At 37.4% G+C, this 20300-nt stretch overlaps 1 pseudogene; it reads right to left on the bottom strand.

The window, feature by feature from the left end:
* Nucleotides 1-1702: 1702 nt before the first annotated feature.
* LOC115031849 (U6atac minor spliceosomal RNA) lies at nt 1703-1843 on the bottom strand (annotated as a pseudogene).
* Between the last annotated feature and the right edge of the window lie 18457 nt (nt 1844-20300).

The raw sequence follows: 20300 nt of genomic DNA, 5'->3' as shown, positions 1-20300 counted from the left end.
ACTTAGCGTCATAGGGAGAGTTGACAGAACTACACTTTCTATCACCATGTGTTTAGATATTTCATGTCCCAGATTGGTTCCATACTTGCATTTGGCCAATCATTATGGATCTTCATAATTTAGCAATTCTGAAGAAACATATGTGTGTCCTTTATCAAACAAATTCTAGGAATAAATTAATTCAATCTCCCTAATTAATTATATCTGTACAAGAATATTAAAATGCAAAAGGCCCAGCACAGTATTTATGATTTAATAGAATTTAGAAAATCCATGGGTGTAACAACCTCCAAAGAGATGCTCAAATCAGATTTACAAAGTGGCATTTTCTACTAGGTCTGGGGTTTCAGTGTGAGATAGCTAACAGCACTTTCCATACAGAGTTCTTTAACTCGTTTGTGAGGCAGGTTAATGATAACACTTTGCACTCTGTCCTTTTCCCTCTGGTAGGAATTTTAGTTAGTAATTTGCTAAGTGCCCAGAAGAGTTGCTAGTGAAGGCAAGGAATGCATTCAAGCAAGATTCTAGATTCTAGGCTTTGTCTTTGACGGTTTCTGACAACTTATAAGTGGGCTTGATGCTGCGTCTCTCCTTTGAGGCTGTTAAAGAGAAGCAGTTGTGGATGTTTGATGAATTCGTGTTACTGTGACTTCCTTTCTCCCAAATGTGTTGTACAGTCATGCAGTCAACAGTAAAATGTATAAGTGCACATAAACGATCCCTGTGTTGTGAAAATTGCAGAGAAAAAGACAAGCAATTATGCCAGGGAGTACATTAGGCAATGCTGTTTCACTTAGTTCCAGAGCCTCGGCTTTATTCTGTGTGTTGAACTCAATTTCCATATTACTCAGAAGACATTGATCATTACTAGCCTAAGTAAATATTCGTTTTGATTGTCTCAGCAGGCAGTCTTCATGGTCATATTTTAACTCCTCCTGCAGGCAAAAGGGAAATTGATAGATATTTTGGCTGGTCTCTGCCATTATAAGACAGACCCAGCCAGGTGTGGAATAATAATAGCATATGGGAAAAGGCTTTGTAAATACGAAATTGCGTGGCAGACGTAACAAAATGGGTTCATCATCTCTTACCAGCCAAGAAATATGTAGAGAAAGAGATGCTAAACTTCTCCCAGGAGTGAGCACAACGAAGTTCAGAGGATAGTAGCTACAACTATAAACCCATGGCTACCCAAAAGCTTACCAATGACCTGAGCAGAGAAGGATGCTTGGTTTCTCTCACTGGTAATCCAAACATAAAATAATTACTTAATTGATTTAGCATTGTCATCTTTCTCTATCTCTATAGACTCTCAGCCTTCTTTCTATAACTTCTGCCCTCTTCCCCTTTCTTTTGCTCCATTTCAATGAAGGCTATTTATAACATAAGAACACAGAGACTTTCCTACATTTTTTTTTTATTTTCTTCAGTCTAATGTTCAGCCTTAATTCTCTTCTAGTATACCTACCTACTCCTTTATACGTTATACACTATCTAAGCTATCCAGAACATTCAGACATTTTCCAGATTGCTGCTTTGTCTTTGAACATACCATTTTCTAAATCTCTTTAAGTTTATTTCTCTGACTTGAAAATTTTCCATCTTTAATTGTACCCCCTCCAAGTTTCTGCTAAGATATACAGAATAGGTTGTCATGGATAACTTTTTAAATTATGTATAGCAACAAACCTGTAACTTTTTAAAAAAGAAATGTAAAAGTTAGTTGGCAGATAAGAACCCAGTATCTTTTGCTTTTCCATCTCGAAAACATGTGTTTCATTAAGCAGGGCCTATTCCATCCTTGTCAAGGGGAGTGCTAACCTTCTCTCCTTTCATACAACACAACATTCAGTTCTTATCACTATTGTTCTGTAGTATAGCTTGAGGTCAGGAATGGTGATTCCAACAGCTGTTCTATTATTGGTAAGAATTGTTTTCGCTATTCTGTCTTTTTTTGCCATTCCAGATGAATTTGAGAATTGCTCTTTCCATGTCCTTGAAAAATTGTATCGGGATTTTGATTGGGATTGCATTTAATCTACAAATTGCCTTTGGTAGGATGGCCATTTTAAGTATGTTAATTCTGCCAATCGATGAGCATGGGAGATCTCTCCATTTTCTGTGATCTTCAATTTCTTTTTTGAGAGACTTGAAGTTATTGTCAGAAAGATCTTTCACTTGTTTTGTTAGAGTTACCCCAAAATATTTTATATTATTTGTGGCTATTGTAAAGGGAGTTATTTCCCTAATTTCTTTCTCATCCTGTTTATTATTTGTATAAAGAAAAGCTATTGATTTATTTAAGTTAATTTTATATTTGGCCACTTTGCTGAAGTTGTTTATCAGCTGGAGTTCTCTGGTAGAATTTTTGGGGTTGCTTATGTATGCTATCATACCATCTCCAAATAGTGATAGCTTTATTTTTTTCTTTACCAATTTGTATCCCCTTGATCTTTTTTGTTGTCTTATTCTTCTATCTCACACTTCTAGTAAAATATTAAGTAGATATGGGGAGAGTGAGCATTTTTGTTACCAATTTCAAAGGAATTGCTTCATGTATGTCTCCATTTAATTTGATATTAGCTGGTGGTTTGCAGTAAATTGCTTCTATTATGTTTAGGTATGTGCCTTGAATTCCTGATCTCTCCAATACTTTTGACATGAAGGGGTGTCTAGAAAATATCATCATGAGTGAGGTAACTCAGATCCAAAAGGTATGTACTCACTAATAAGTGAATATTAGCCAAAAAAAAAAAAAGAATAACCAAGATACAGTCTACAGAACTCAAAATGTCATGAAGCTGAATTGCCCAAGTGAGGATACCTCAGTGGCACTTGGGAGAGAGAAGAAAACAATCACAAGTGGGGAGGGAGGGAGGGACCTGGGAGGGAAAGTCGATGCGGGGGGGGGGGGTGGAGAGTGGGGGGAAGAGGGGACCCTGATCTGGTATTGGGTAAGGGAAAAGGACTGAATCTCTGAGGACCAGCAGAAAGAATGTAAAACAGAAATAGGGGGTTGGATGGACCCTCCAGAATGCACCAGAGACCTGGGAGGTGAGAGACTCTTCAGACTCAAAGGGAGGGATTTTGGACAAAATTCCCAACACTAGGGAAAGGGAACTTATAGAGCCCACTTCCAGCAGGAAGACAGGACATCAAGTGAGGGAAGGGGGTGCCATCCCACAGAAACATCTCTGCTATAATTGTTCCTGTCTGAAAGAATTACAGGAATGGAAATGGAGAAGAGGAAAAGAAGAAAAGAAAGGTCCAGTCACAAGCCAAAAAGTGGGACTCAAGGGGAGGTCCCAAGGCCTGACAATATTACTGGGGCTCTGGAGCACTCACAAAAGGGATCTATCATGACTGCCCTCCAAAGGACCCAACAAGCAGCTGGAAAAGTCAGATGGCAGATATTTGTACCCAACCAATGGAAAGAAGCAGCTTACCCCTGTTGTTGAATTAGGGAAGGCTGAAAGAAGCTGATAAGTAGGGCAATCCTGTAAGAGGACCAGCAGTCTCAATTAATCTGGATCTCTGTGATATCTCAAATACTGAACCACCAAACAGGCAGCAAACACCAGCTGATATGAGGCCCCCAACATACATACAGTAGAGGACTGCCAGGTCTGTGTTCATTCAGACATGATGCACCTAACCCTCAAGAGACTGGAGACCCCAGGAAGTTTAGAGGTCAGGTGGGTTGGGGGGTGGGGACTTCCACATGGAGACAAGGTCTGTGGGGAGTAGGTATGGGATGTGGAACAATAGGAGGGTGGTTGGGGGGAAGATAAAATATGAACTGTAAAAGAAAAAAGCCAGAAAAAAAAAGAAAAAGAAAAAAATTAATTAGTAAATGCATGGATTTAACTTTTGTAGAAAGTTTAAAGCAGAAGAAATACAAGAGCCATTTCTTCTACCTTCTTGTTTCTTTTTTTTAAATATTTTTTTTATTACGTATTTTCCTCAATTACATTTCCATGCTATCCCAAAAGTTCCCCATACCCTCCCCCCACTTCCCTACCCATCCATTCCCATTTTTTGGCCCTGGCGTTCCCCTGTACTGGGGCATATAAAGTTTGCATGTCCAATGGACCTCTCTTTCCAGTGATGGCCGACTAGGCCATCTTTTAATACATATGCAGCTAGAGTCAAGAGCTCCAGGGTACTGGTTAGTTCATAATGTTGCACCTACAGGGTTGCAGATCTCTTTAGCTCCTTGGATACTTTCTCTAGCTCCTCCATTGTGGGTCCTGTGATCCATCCAATAGCTGACTGTGAGCATCCACTTATGTGTTTGCTAGGCCCCGACCTAGTCTCACAAGAGACAGCTATATCAGGGTCCTTTCAGCAAATGCTTGCTAGTGTATGCAATGGTGTCATCATTTGGAGGCTAATTATGGGATGGATCCCTGGATATGGCAGTGTCTAGATGGTCCATCCTTTTGTCTCAGCTCCAAACTTTGTCTCTGTAACTCCTTCCATGGGTGAGAAGCACCTGAAAAAATGTTCAGCATCATTAATCATCAGGGAAATGCAAGTCAAAACAACCCTGAGATTCCATCTCACACCAGTCAGAATGGCTAAGATCAAAAATTCAGGTGACAGCAGATGCTGGCGAGGATGTGGAGAAAGAGGAACACTCCTCCATTGTTGGTGGGATTGCAAGCTTGTACAACCACTCTGGAAATCAGTCTGGTGGTTTCTCAGAAAATTGGACATAGTACTACCGGAGGATCCCGCAATACCTCTCCTGGGCATATATCCAGAAGATGTCCCAACCGGTAAGAAGGACACATGCTCCACTATGTTCATAGCAGCCGTATTTATAATAGCCAGAAGCTGGAAAGAACCCAGATGCCCCTCAACAGAAGAATGGATACTTTCTTGTTTCTAATGAGAAACAAGTTACCTAATTTCTAATGAGAAACCACTCACTCTCTTATTATTTAGTAATGGAAGCAGAATTTCAATAAAGGCCTTTCCAAGTGTGTGGCTTAGAATCATACATAACAGAATGTACATATAATAAGGCACATACAAGACACAATATAGAATATCTATGTGCTGTGCCATGTCTTGAGACATAATAAGTCTGTGCAGTAATTGTTTTCAATTTTTGCAGGGGGTAGATGTTTCTAATTTATTACCATTGAAAATTCTTTTTTTATGATTTATTTTATATATATGAATGAGTACACTGTAGCTATCTTCAGACACACCAGAAGAGGGCATCGGATCCCATTACAGATGGCTGTGAGCCACCATGTGGTTGCTGGGAATTGAACTCAGGACCTCCAGAAGAGCAGTCAGTGCTCTTAACCGCTGAGCCATCTCTCCAGCCTACCACTGAAAATTCTTATCTCTCTCATTTCAATTTTTTCCCCTCATCTCTCGTCTCTGTTTGTACATGGTTTCCTTATTCCCATCAGAATTGGTGCCCATTGATGAATCAATTCTCTTCGTGATTGTCCTTCATGAGTTATTGTTCCTAGAGGCCATCGAAACAAGGCTACCAAGTGTCCCATTTTGTTTAAATGGATACTAAAGCCATTTAGCATAAGCTAATTAAAATTTGGATGTCCTTCATAAACACACCATATGATGGATGGTGATGAGTTCTACCACCATTACGGAGCACATTACTTTTGTAGCTGTGCCTTATAGAACATTTCAAAACGATTTATTTTATCTTCATGGGCACGTAGAAACATACCTCTTCTGTTAAAGGACAAGGCTTTTAATAATAAAGCAAGGGATTTTTTATTTCCACACTGAATTTATTTTCTATATTTTCTTTCCCCATGTTTCTCTTTATGTCCCCTGTCTTCTTGTCACAAGCAGAATACGGGAAAGGTAGAACAGTTCCTGAGACTGTAATTATAACACCTATCCAATCAAAGTCACTATGTCTGAAAGACTAAACACAGGTTTGGGGGAAAAATCTCAATGATTACACACTTATTTTTCCAGAGAGATTGTATTTATTGCATTAATTGTGATCTCTTAAAGACATCACAAATTGTTCATGTTATTTTTCTTTTCACAGTGATTTTGGTTATGCATCAATTTAGCTAAAGAGGAGAGCTACTACATTTAAAGTAGAAAATTCTCCTCTCCTCTGAAGATAGTAGCTTTTGTCTTCCCACCTTTCTGTAAGTGTATTACTAAGAGGGTTGAGGGGATGTAGATTTTGTAGATGGAATCATGTTTTCCCAACTCGTGTTTATTTCTCCTCAGGGTAGTTGAACCATTCGCTGTCTTAGATGAGCCTGAAATAAGAGCAGAGGCAAAAATGACAAAATATGGCTTTAGAACTTGGTGCACATTTTTCTGGTGCTTGGTAGGTTATTGTGGAAGGGTCATGCGTCTCTACCAACTGGGTGGGGCCTGGAGGTGGTTGCTGAGATGATACAAAATATCCAAGGCAAGAGGATCTACCTCATCAGTAGAAGCCCAAAGCCATGGAAATTTTTGGTGAGAATGACAACTTACTCTAATTTCCAGCCTTTCAAGTTTAAAGGAAGACAAAGAAAGAATTTGCAGAACAAGCTATCTAATGAGAATAACTCCATTAAGGAGATTTAGGTTTAACTAAGAAATGCTGAAGAAGGAAAAAAAAATCAGAAGAGGAAAGGATTCTTGATCTCGCCTATGGCCTTCCACTTTTCTGTTAGCTAAAAAATACACAAACACATACATACCCCACACACCATGCACATGTACCCACAAAAAGAAGAAAAAGAAAAGAACCAAGAATCTCTTAAATACAATTTTAAGTCTTATGTGAGACTAACTTGATATCATGGCAGTGGTTGTAGGTAGGACAAAAAAGCTAGTTACCTAGCTATAGAAGCCAGAATTCCTGCTTTGCCTTTTAATGTCCTAACACTAATATTTTCACAGTCACAGCACAATACACTTGGTTTGGTTTTGATGTGAATTTATTTTTTAATTATCTTTATTCTGGTATTCTGGTAATTCTGAAATGTAAGTGTTCCTGTGTACATTTAGTAAGTCTTTAGTGTTTCTTTGCTCCCTGTTGGTTTTTAGTTTTTCACAGACGTTTATAGCTGGCTTAACTCTATATCTGCTTAATTTCACAGTTCTTACCATTCTGCTGAGAGGAAGTACCATTCTTTCTCTCTCCCTCTCCCTCTCCCTCTCCCTCTCCCTCTCCCTCTCCCTCTCCCTCTCCCTCTCCCTCTCCCTCTCCCTCTCCCTCTCTCTCTCTCTCTCTCCTCTCTCTCTTTTTTCTCTCTCTCAAAATCAATGGTTTTTTTTTATTGCTGATAAGTCTGTTTGTCTAGCTCCATTTTCCTAAAACACTTTAAACAATTCTAAGAGAGGTGAATGTCGGCAGAACACTGAGATAGGCCTTGAGCCAGGGCTGTGGTTTTGCATGCTGTTTACAATTTGTCATCTATAAGGATAATTTTACAAGTTTAAACACTCTACAGAACATATTATAAAGAGTCAAACAATTTCATTTTGTTTGAATATATTGATGGAAATGAACCAAAAGTGCCCATAGAAGTATACTGCCACTCTTTCCTTGAGTATGTGTCAGTTCATGACTGAAAGCAGGCCTTCAGAGAACATAAGAACATTTATGACAACAGTGTGTGTATCAAACAGGCTACTTTATAAACAGATGTGAAAGGCTGTGTTTCAGGGCCTTGGCAAAGTAGCTGTAACACCCAAATTTCTTTGCTCGATGGTGAATGTCTTGGTGATTTGTCTGTGACCTTGTCCTCAATAAAGGCCAGATATTCCTAAAGGGTAAGAGCCTGTGGGACAGGAAAACACCACAACCAACCTCAGCGGTTAGAAGATGATGATCAACTGCAGATCATGCACCTAGGACACGTAATTTGGTTAATGTGGAGGAAACTGAGTAATACATTTGAGATAAGGAGTTTCCCAATGGTGGTGATTATATGCCAATGAAACCTTTAGAAGTTAAAAATGGGGGAAAAGAGGGTTGGAAAAGACTGAGCAAATTGAATAGCAAAATTTCAAGGCTAGCACTGATAAAAAAATTTCCGTTAAAAACAAAGAAATAAACCAAACAGTGTGATGAGATATGGTCAACAGCCTCACAGGAAGCTCAGATACTGAGAGTAAAATGATAGAAGTACCCCTTCTCTTCAAGAGGTTGGAAAAGACTTGCATAGGGAAAGGAAATGAGGCTTTGGCTCCATGAACTGATACCCTCAAGAAACAAATTCGGGTAGAAGCTGTTGGAGGAAATGTGCATGTTGTATGATAATTGTGGTACATGAACTCACAGGCCCAGGTCACCTGTACATAATCTACTGTGAAGAGTGGTACAGACAAAAATTAATAAATCCATGTGCAACTCCAGACCAATGTAAGTAAATAATATGTTGTTTTAAATGTACTGATATCATCATGTCATCTGGTATATTGACTTGAATCTATGTCAACAATCTACTGGAGATTTTTCTCTCTAGTAATTTATAGTTTGAAGGTATTCTTTAAATGTTTATAAAATGCAAGGGGCTGCTTCTTTCACAACTCTGTGCTTTCTCCAAGCTGTTGTTTGTCTTTTAACAAAATTTAATATACATTCTTTAAGATCAGCTTAGAAATTTTTTCCTGTATCTCTGTGTTTGACTGACAGACAAGATGTTGAATTCATTCTTCAGAAGACTCAAAATTAATAATAATAATAATAAAGGAAGTTGCTAAAATAACTTTCTGACAAGTAAACAAACACGAAGGTTATAACCATGTGGATTCACACTAATATATTTAAGTAACCAGACACTTTATTAATAGTTATTCTTCCCATTAATAACATGCAGTAATTGGACTATAAGAAGTAATGTGGTTATTGTACAATATTGTTGTATAAGTATTAACATGATTTTCTTTTTAATTTGGCAAGGGAAGAATACATATTCATCAGTACATGGATTTGGATATATTAAGGAGGGAAAATAACTTAAGCTATAATCTATTTGATAAAGAGAGGCTGTGATGAGAACAGAGAAGGGGTACTTTGTCAGAGATGCTTTGGAGAAAAAATAAATCCACTTTAAATCCACTATATATAAGTGCCTTTCAACAGCACTTAAATAAAGTATTTATAACCTTTTAATTGTGAAATTCTTTCTGCCACCTGACATTCAGGAGAGGGACATGGGCCAGGACAAGGAGAGTAGGAGCATGCATCAACTTCTATTCCGGCCATTGTAGACTGAGTCTCAAAAACACAGCATGTTTGGGTGAAGGTGGAGATGAACTACAATGGGAAGCACTGGAAAATATCTGATGCTAATGCTACTTTCCACAGAGTTCTGTGCTGGGAGGTGAGTGAGCATGAAGATTCATCCTGGGGATAATTGCAGTGCACTAGAGTTATACCTCTGAAGGAAGATCCTATCATCAGCCTGGTGATTGACAGTAAATTATAGTGAGGCTGATGATAGATCTGTAATTACATTACAAATATTTATCTCCGAAAAAAAAAATCCTCCGTGAGTGGCTTCTCACATGATGTGCTTTTCCTGCCCCGCCTTTCCTTCACAGAGATGAGTTGTGATTGGAATCAAAATCTATGCTAAAATTATCGACAAAATAAAGCGGTTAATTTGATTAAAACTTGAATAATAAATGATCACTGAGCAGAAGTCAGGTCTTCCAATGTTATAGTTTCCATCGTGGAAAAGTAGCAATTCAGATAGATGTGTGTTATGGCTGAAATCCAAAAACAATCAAGTGAAATTGTTGAGAAAGTTTTCCATTTAAACCTCACTTACCAAACATCTGCTGTTGGCCTCCGTGGTATAACATGTGTTTCAGTTTGGCTGTCATTTGCTGAGCACCATAGGGCTTGCAGAAGATATAATTTTTAATAATAATAATAATGACAATAATAATAAATAGTAATAAAGTTCAAAGAAAGAATCTATCAAACTGTATCACCAACCTATTAGATGTAACTTTCTTTCTAAATATGAATATCTCATTCCCAAATGCACCTTTAACACTGTTCATCTAAATCACCAAAACAGACTTTTGACAAGCTTTAGGTCCCTAATTGACACATTTTACTGTTATAGCCCATTTCCTGTGGGCACTAAGGCAAAATATCTAAGTTCATAAGGTTGTACTTTTATTGTCTCTTAACCTGGTTTCTATCAAATATTTGCGTAAAATTCACTGAGCTTCAATTCTAGTGATATATACAGAACAGCACCACATGAGGTTACCATTTTCAATGCTAAAATGTAGATACAAATCCTTGTAAGTATTGGTTCTTATCTGTTGCTTCATTTGTAAAATTAGGTATTATGATTGAGCACGATTATTACATTAAAGACACAAATAAGAAAATTCCACAAAACATTATCCTATGTTAATTCTTATGGTCTTGTACATGTATTCAAATGCATTCCAGTGTTCATACATTATACCTCATACATCAGTTGTTGGAAAACAACTGAATATGAAACATAAATATCATTTAACATGAGGAACTTATGGGCTTGTGAATGACCAAGGAAAGCAGCAGGAAGCAAGTAGACAGAAAGTAGAAGAATATAACCTCAGCCAAGAGCAACACATCACAAAATGTGATTGTGTTGCAAAGGGTCTCTTCCAGCATTCTGCTTAGTTATTGCGTCTCCATGAAACACATAGAACTGCTTATGGATCAGAGATGATCTGGTAGGCAGGATCTTCCCTCATGTTTTTGTTGTTGCTTGCCTCTTTGTTTATTTTTGTTTCATTATTAAAACTATAATTTTATTTCAGTGTACAAAAGCAATGTAATTCTCTGCCTTGTCCAGACAGAGCCAGGGTGCCAGGTTTGATAGCACCCTCTTACTCATTTAGAAATTAAGGACTTGTGGAAAACAGATGTTGGTACAGATTTAGTGATCACTGTACTAGATTGAGTGCTTTGAAATTAGAACCTGGTGTGATTCCTTCTGAGATGGCATTGAGAGGTATCTGCAGGTAAAGGAAGATGGCCACCAACAGAAGGCGGTAGATTTGCTTATCATTAATTTTTACCTTGCATTATCACCATCTCTAAGATCTGTTTACAATTTTTGTAATTCCTTTCTCTGAAGGAGGAGTCATCCCTCTCTGAGTTCTATGGCAATGGCTGTGACTGGTTCATATAGATACATCCTGAGACACTCCATTGCAGGTCTGAAGATGTTCTAGTGTCTGTAGGCAAAGATGAAAATTCTTTCCTAACCACGAATGAAAGAAAAAAGAAAAAAAGCAGATCATTTACGTGTGCCAATTCAAATATGGCTTATGGGTAATAACTTTTCCTTGGACTGTGCCTTTATGATATGACATTGGGAATATATAGATCCGACTCAGAAAAAGCTCCACAGTTAGATCAACATGTCCTGCCAAAGTGCTTACTATTTTCAGTTGCCTCTTCTATACTCCTTATGGTACCTCACCATGTCCCAGCCTTCAATTCTCACAACAGCTATTATAGTAACTTCCAAAATGAGTTCTTGCTTTTGGTTTTGCCGTATACCAACATTTTTTTTTCTCGTGTCCATTCCAGTGTTGCTTTTAAAATCATGAATTGATGGTACTACCCCCCCACCCCCCGCCGAGAGTCCATCAGATTTTCTGCATTACTTACGCAATATATCCCATATTACTAAGAGAAGCTATGACAGTCTGACATCTGGGTCACCCTTCTAATCATGTCTCCTGCTTTAGATCTATTCTTCACAATCTAGCAGTCTTCTGAGCGAAACTTATCTTTTGCAATTCTTTTCTCATGATACCTGATATTTGGCTGCATTGCAAAGGGAAATAAGTAAGGCAGTTAAAAAATATATGCATTCTCCTATAGCAAATAATAGTTTCTTAAGCAAGGGAAAGTTCAATCACCTTAGAGAGAACAAAGAGCTTCTGTGTCCGGAGAGGACTGTCTTGCCAGTTTGCTATGGTGGGGACCGTTGCCTGCTGTAGTCTGTTGGCATCATTCTTTCTCCCTGAGCCCTGGCTTCTCCCATGCGGCATGTGGAGAAGCAGAGCTGCCAATACATGCAGAACCCCAGCCTTTGGATCCCGTCCCTTGAAATAGTGGCTGCCTTGCAATTTTATGCCAAAAAAAAACAAATTTAAAACACAGAGAGAAAATTCTAAAACTGACTCACCCAAATAACTCATCTAACTATTTTAGATTAAGTATAGTGTGGATAACAATGTCTTCTCCAGTCTGAGAGATGCAGCTATTTTGGAGCTGAAATGAAATTATAGGCAAAGAGGATGAGAGAAAAGTGTTTAAGTCCTGAACCTGAAACTACAAATTTCTTTCATTTGTCAAATCCCTAACCATAAGACATCATTCTTTATCTATTAGTTTTTGGGTTGTTTTGTTTTGTTTTGCTTTGTTTTGCATTGCTCTGACAAAATAATTGACAATCCAGACTAATGAAAAAAGTGGTTTTTAATATCATCATCATCATCATCATCATCAGGGATAGAGAGATGCCCAAGTGGTTAAGAGCACTGACTGCTCTTCCAGAGGATCAATTCCCAGTACCTACATGACAGCTTACAACTGTCGGTAACACCAAAATCCCATACCCTCAAATGGAAAAGCATGCAAGCAAAACAACAATGCACATTAAATAAATAAATAAAGGGCCATCCCACTTCAAATTATAATTATAACTATTATTATTATTATTATGCTTATGACTCAAGAAGATGGAACCCCTGGTGGCAAGAACATGGAGTGACCTGTCTCATGACATCCAACCCAGCAGCAGTGAGAGATTGAGAGATGAATGAATGCTGGCATTTAGCTTACTTTCTCTTTTTTCCTTCTTCTTTAGTCAGGAACCACAGCCCTGTGACAGTGCCAACCACTCAATATAATCTCATCTACATTCTCTTGTGTCTTCCTTTCTCTGTTGCACCCTTTTGGAAATGGCCCCAGAGACACAAACCCAGGGATCGGTTTAGTAACTGATTCCTAACCTAACTTCATACTATAATAAAATAACTTTGGAAATAATTTCAACCTTACCCATAGCTAAATTGTATCCTTTTCTACAACAGATAAATCTGCAGTTTCATAGTGCTTGGTAGGGTTTCTTTTCTTCATTGAAAACTGAGTTAGGATGAAGATAGGAAGTAAATTGGGTTAGAACCACTTCTACTTTAAAGAAAATGATTCAATGTATACCTATGTGTCTGCTTGGTGAACAAAGAATTTTATGGGGTTACTTACAGAAGCAGAAATGATTCAAGAGCAAAGGTATCTCTGTCACAATCCGTCCCCTCAGCATGGATGATGACAGAACACAAAAGCTGCAATGTAGAAACTTATAGCTTAGGACAGGACCTAGTGAGATGGCTGTGTGATTGTGAGCCTGTGGAGTACCAATGTTTGCTTCCCAGGACACATATCAACTGGCTCACCACTGCCTATCATACCAGTCTGAAGGGAACAGAAGGCCTATTCTAGCCTCTGAAGGCACCTGAGTTTACTCTTACTTTCTTACATGGAGACAGATAACATATTAATGAGTAAGAACAAAATATATTTCAATAAAATAAAAAATCATAAATCATTCACTGAATTTTATAATTCAATTACCATTTCAAATCTGGCTTTAGTAGATTTTACAGACAATCATCAAAACAAATATTGTAAATAATTTTTATGTTTTTAGACATTTACTTACTTATTTATGTATGTACATTAGGATAGACATCCTGTCTCTGGAGGGTCAGCCAACAGGTTTCCAGAACTGATTCTTTCCTTCCAATGTATGGGTTATAGACATTGACAAAGCTCAGGTCCTCAGGCTTGGCAACAGAAGTCTTTACCCACTGAGCAATTTTCTAGCCCTATCCTAATACTATAATTTTTTTTTTACCTTGAAGGATAGCTTTATGAATTTATTAAAAGTATTACTGATAACCTAATTATCCTTCTATATATGTGTGTGTAGGTCCTTCTAAACATTTGAAAAATCTCCATTAACAAAAGAAAGTGTTAATGTTACAGCAAAATGTTAAATTTCTTATAAATATTATACCCAGAAATCATTTTACACATTTGGAAGATTATATGGTATAATTTTTAGGACTATTTTTACATAGATTACTATTTTAAGATATAGAGGGATTATGTAGGTGTTAAAGTTCCTTTTCTCATTGCTGTGTCCAAATACCTGACAAGAAGCAACTTAAGTGACAAGGTTTATTGTTTTGGATTACAGTTAAAGAGGGCCATATATCACGGTGTGTGTAACATGACAGAGCATGAGGCAGCTGGTCATATTGCACCTGCAATCAGGAAGAAATAAACAGAAAGTGAGGCCAAACTATCAAACTCCAAGGCCTACTGCTAGAGAGGTTCTTCAGATAATGTGGCTCTATCCCCAGACTGTTTACCAACTTTTAAAGTTGCCCTACCCACTGGGGAACAAGTGTTTAAATATATATACGTTTATGAGACGGTACCTGACATCTAAACCACCATAAGCTTCACAGGAAGGATAAGTAAAAATCTGAAGGCAGTAAATGGAGAAGGAAACGTTGGATCTTTAACCTCATCTTCAAGATGATGACTGAAAGTCAGGAAGAGCCAACAAAAGATATACTCAGGGTTCAGGGGACACATTCACTGTTTGTGACCTTGATTTTTACAGTCACTCAAGACTGTAATTTTGCTGGTTATGAATTACATGATTTGGGTTACTTTGCTGATATAGACTAAGAAATCTAATACAAAGGAGTCTATTTCTTAAGAAGATTTTTAAGATAGACCCAAGGACTGTGATCATTTCAGGGACATCCAGAACTTAGATCATGTTACCTAGAGTCTTCTAGTAAGTCATTCAGTTAGGTCTGTGTTGGCATATGGCAATTACCCTGTTTATTCTGTCTTCATATTGCCAGTTCCTCATCCCTTAAGAATGACAGTGTTATACGGGTTCAGGGTCCACTCTCATATCTTTCACTTACCTTTGTTATACCTCTAAAACATCCATATCAAATATTAAGCTATTCTCAAAAGAACTAGCCATTAGTAATTACCTGTTGTTGGGATATACATTAACTGACAACACCTCTCACTGTGTAAGCACATGATTTTAGACAATATGCTTTCATTAACCATATCTAACTTCGATTTCAGAGAGATGGAACAGAGATGGAAATCTTGAGAAACATGGTTGCTACAAGGTCATGCCTACCATCCAAAGGATAGGTCAAGTCTTGGCCAAAGATCATACCCAAAGAAACACATAATGAAGAGGAGAAGGGTAAGACAGTTACCTAACAACAGAAAGAATTTCCAGGACATGAGAGTTTCAAGACTGACCTCACCTTCTGTGCTTACCATTATAATGAGGAAAGTTGACTTAACTCTTTAGTGTAAATAAAAAGAAAATTAGTCAATGTCTTGCAGAGCTTGAAAAGTCATAGTTGATTTCTATCTCCGTAGTTATGTGCCTTGGGTTCCACATTCTTAATTGCAGTGTTCTACAATTAAGAACACTGTACCTTTGAACATCTCTGAGCCTTGATTGCCTTGGCTATAAAATAGAATAGTAATGTTTTGTTTTGAAAGAATGGGACTTGAGACAAATATGGAAAAGCCAAAGAGTACAACTTTTGCTTTGGAGTTCTTATGCTGTTATTAGAAAATTGCCCTTCTATTTTCCATTAGTTGATGGATCTCTGAAAGTAGAGCCTTTGATCTGTCTAAATCTGGCATTCAGCTCAGTGCCTGAGAGACACGTGGCAACTAGGTTGGCTGCTTGGATGACTGAAAGAATGAAAAGTTCAGCAAATTATCTCCATGGTTTCTCACTTAATAAAAAGATATTTTTACTATTAATAAAAATATATTTTATACTAGTTCAGCATGTTCAAATGTATTTTCTCCTATTATCTCTTCCATGAGAATGGACAGAATGCAAAACCATAGATGTAAAAGGGGGCTGACATAAAAATAAGAGTGGGAGACAGAAATCTAGTATGCTTAAAACTTTGTATTAACAGAACAGTGCAATGAAAATCCTACCTTATTATTAATTTAATAAGACTGTTTATTATAAAATGTAAATTAATTATATTATTATTTATTATAATTTTCTTAATAATCAAGAAACCACAGAGTTAGTTTGTTGAACCTGTCTTCTTCAAAATGAATTCATTCAAAATCTATGAATAGCAAAGTCCCAGACACAAAACTGAGTAGAATTAGCACATGCCTTATTTACCCCTTACTGTGCAGTCTAAACCTCTTTTAAATCACTTACAATATCTAGTACAGTGAAATAGTTGTTATGCTGCTCTCTTTATTGAACAATAAGAAGAAAACTCATTTGCATATATATGATAAACAACTTATTGTTGTCCATTCAAGGCTGGTCTTGATCTGAGATGCACTGTGCCTATCTGCATGTGTACCATGAAGAGCTTTTTGGGAGACTCATGAATTATGAATTGAGTGAATTATGTAAGAGGATCCAAAATAATGGCTGTAGCTTTAACTAGACAAAATGGCTCCTTTCTAACCTTATCTTACCTGTTGGGGTATTTGCAATGCTGCTTTTAAGTGTAAGATCCTTTCATAAGTGTCTGTGCAGATGAGCTTACAGAGAAGAAGCATGAAGAGGTTATTACACAGGGAGAATAAGACAGTCTTTCAGCGTTCATTTCCCATGCCCAAAGTCCTTACTCGGAAAAGATTGTGAGAAGCTGACAGTTATTAAACTGCAGAAGGGGCTGATGTGGCAGGTCACTGGAGGTCAGCTGTCCATTGGGCCCGCCATAGGGGTTCCGTGGTGGGGAAAATCAATACGCTTAAGAACAACGGGAAGTTAAATGCTTTTCTGTGACCCAGCCTAATGGCTCCAGCTGGCGCTGCTCAAAAGATCACCCTTCCCTTTCACCTGTCTTATCTACTTATTTTTTAAAGTCAGTATCAGATAACAGCTTTCTAGGATGTTCATATAAAAGAAAATTTGGTTGCTGGACTGGGGTCAGATGAAATTATTGGCATCCAGAGACATTTTTTTGTTGTTGTTCCAGTCTCCTGAAGGACATGGCAAATGGGAAAGCCATTCAGTGATGCAGTAGAGAGTAGATTACTGCTGAGAGCTTGGACCAACTCCTTGTAGTTATTAAATTGCATTACAGTGGTTACTTCCTTAGAACTTCCATCACTTCTATGAAGGAGATGCTCCAGTCTGATTTGGAATCATAATTTCTGCCACAAAGCCTAGTTATGGCACTTTCTGTCTGTTACCTTGTGAAGAAATAACCTTCATTTCCAAAGTAAAAGATAAAAGAAAGAAAAGAAAAGAAGAGAAAAGAAAAGAAAACCAGTACTTTTTACCTCCTGTGTGATTGTTAACTGCGGTTATGAACAGCTAAGGAAATAAATATGCAAGCTACCAGGTTTATGAGTGATAAGCCCTTCAGTTTTGTGTAACTGGCCCAAAGAAGAAAACTTGATAATTAATTGGGTATACTAAGCTCAGACAGTTTCAAGCGGAAATTCTAAAAAGTAAGTTGCACATTTTTTTGAGGGCTTCCCTTGGCTATATCACATTATGGTCTATCTATCTATCTATCTATCTATCTATCTATCTATCTATCTATCTATCTATCTATCTATCTAATGTATATATATATATATATATATATATATATATATATATCACCTATAAGAAATATGATACAGTATTTATCTGAAGCATCATCTCTAAAGACACAATAAGTTTCCACCCTCTTAGTTCAGTATGTTCATCCTCAACGCCTTTATGAATTTGAAGGGACAAAATATATTCACATGCTTAGAAACAGTAATGATTTTTAAGACTCAGGTTGCTTTTGATTGCTCACAAAGTATCTGTGAAAACCCAAATCTTCTTCACTTGGTTACAAAGAGCCATTTTAGTCTCTAGGCCAGTTAAATTTTTGTTTACTATAAAACGCGAGTTTCTGTTTCTCAGAACTGCAGTACTCCCTACTCCCATAACCATAAAATATACCACAAACCACACCCCCAAGCCACCTATTTCCGAAATGTTATGTACACATTTCTTTATAATCTACTTTGTTTAACAGATTGGTTTTGCTCCTGTAACTAGGCTTATTGTCAAAATATCTCGCTGTATGGTTTTGCCTATAAAAAGGGCTTGAGAAATTGGTTGGGGGCTCACCTCATAAACCCTCCCTTAGAGGGATACAGCCACCAATTCAGCTCTGATGTGTATATGAATAAAGCTTGCTTTAACTTGGTAATAATTTAGATCAGTTGTTTTACTCTTCATGTCCGTGGTATTAAGCCCTGTAATACAAAAGGCACTATATATATATATATATATATATATATATATATATATATATATATATACACACACACACACGTGTGTGTGTGTGTGTGTGTGTGTGTGTGTGTGTGTGTGTGTGTGAGAGAGAGAGAGAGAGAGAGAGAGAGAGAGAGAGAGAGAGAGAGAGAGATGAAGAATCAACAATGGGAATTAAAGATGAGAAAAAGAAGACAAAAGCAAAGGTTGGGAACAGGATGTCTTGTTCAAGCAGATGACTCATGCAAGTAAGTTTATTAAGAAGATTAGCAGGTTATATAGTACTTGCAATGGAAAAAATCTCCAAGGTCAGTAGAGGGCCAAGTCAGAAAATGTTGACCAAAGGAGAAAATCCCTCTGACACAGCTACCTAAAGAGCAATTACCACAGCTCAGGGGAAAGTAGTCAGTCTTCAGAAACCACATCTTTGACACCTTGGAGTACCAGTCAGGCCTTCTCAAGTAAACTTCTGAAAAAGAATTCAGAAATAAAGTTCCTTTTGTCCTTTAATTGGGGGTCTCTAAGAAAATCTTGGGTGGGTCTGACTTCCCACAGTGCTTATGTGATTGGGAATTAACAATTCCCAATTGATTAACAAACAGTAACTCTTTTATAAGAGATGTGACTTGTAAGGTCACCTAGAACAAAATACTACCATTGAATGGCTTATAACAATGGAAATTTATTTTCTCATGTTTCTGGAGGCTAAAAATTCAAACTGAAAGTATGGGTAGTGTTGATGGTCTCTCTGAATTTCCCAGAGCATTTGTTCCACACTTATACTGCTCCAAGAAATGTTCACCTTTTGTGGATTATAGAAGGATAACTTTAATTTTTCCTTCTTTTCCATATCTCCATAGAATCTTCTCCCCTGTGTTACCTTACCTGCTTTTGTATCTGACTACTATTCACCTCTATCTAATCCATCCTCACCCCAATTGATCACATCTAGGAAGACTCTGATTTCAAATGAGGTCATATTCACGGTAGCAGTAAGGAACTGGAGTGTGTGTATGTGTATGTATGTGTGTGTGTTTATGTGTGTGTATGTCTGTGTGTGTGTGTGTGTGTGTGTGTGTGTGCATAACAGTGATAATTAATTCCATTGCATTACCATTACCACCAGAACCGTTTTGAAGCAAGGACTTGAATTAAGTCAGTACGACCCAACTTTCATGTGACCCGGATGTATTGGAATGCCTGTGTCCTGACTAATTGGAATTTAAGGTTTGCCATACCTTGTAATGTGTTAGCCTACCTCCCACTGCTTTCTGGCAGCTTTGGCAGCAGATATCTAGCTTTTTCTTGCCCCCTATCTCCCTTCCTGCTGCTCTGGTTCTCAAAGGCTGTTTAATGGGTACTAAATCCTCCATGCCCTCCAGTCACTAAATCAGGATCTTAATAGCATCCTATTAATTGTATAAAATAAGGATTTGAAACATACCATACCATTTGAAACATTTTTTTGCATTTTAATTAAATTCCATTGATTTGGAAAAACAGATTTATTGAGACCTTAACAACCATGCAACACACATAACTGAGTTCTTAAGTCTCAATAAATATTTTGGTGGGAATCAATTGACTTTTGATTAACAACAAATATCTGCTTTTATAAATCTCAGTGAAATAAGCTGTGGAGTGTAGATAGACATTTTAATTAAGATGGACTTTTTATTCTTATACCTAACTGCCTCAACTCAGAATTGCTTATCTAAGCCTTTTACTTGGGAAAAATCAGAACAAAAGAAAATCTATTTATTGGTGTTAATGGAATAAGTGTTCTTGTTCATTGTGAGTGTGTATGAAGACTGGATGAAAGCCTCTTAGAAATTGCGCCTCTTAGGATTTTCTTATTTTTAACTAGGTTTACCATGAACATCCTTCTGGGATTATTTTAGCAATACAGCTAATGCATGTTTTCTTACACAACTCCAAATCCTGTCATGC

This window comes from Mus caroli, unplaced genomic scaffold (assembly GCF_978045245.1).
Source record: "Mus caroli unplaced genomic scaffold, Mus_caroli_1 scaffold_10, whole genome shotgun sequence".
Taxonomy (NCBI): domain Eukaryota; kingdom Metazoa; phylum Chordata; class Mammalia; order Rodentia; family Muridae; genus Mus; species Mus caroli.
Note: the sequence above shows the minus strand (reverse complement) of the source record. Positions and strands in the feature narration are given on the sequence as shown.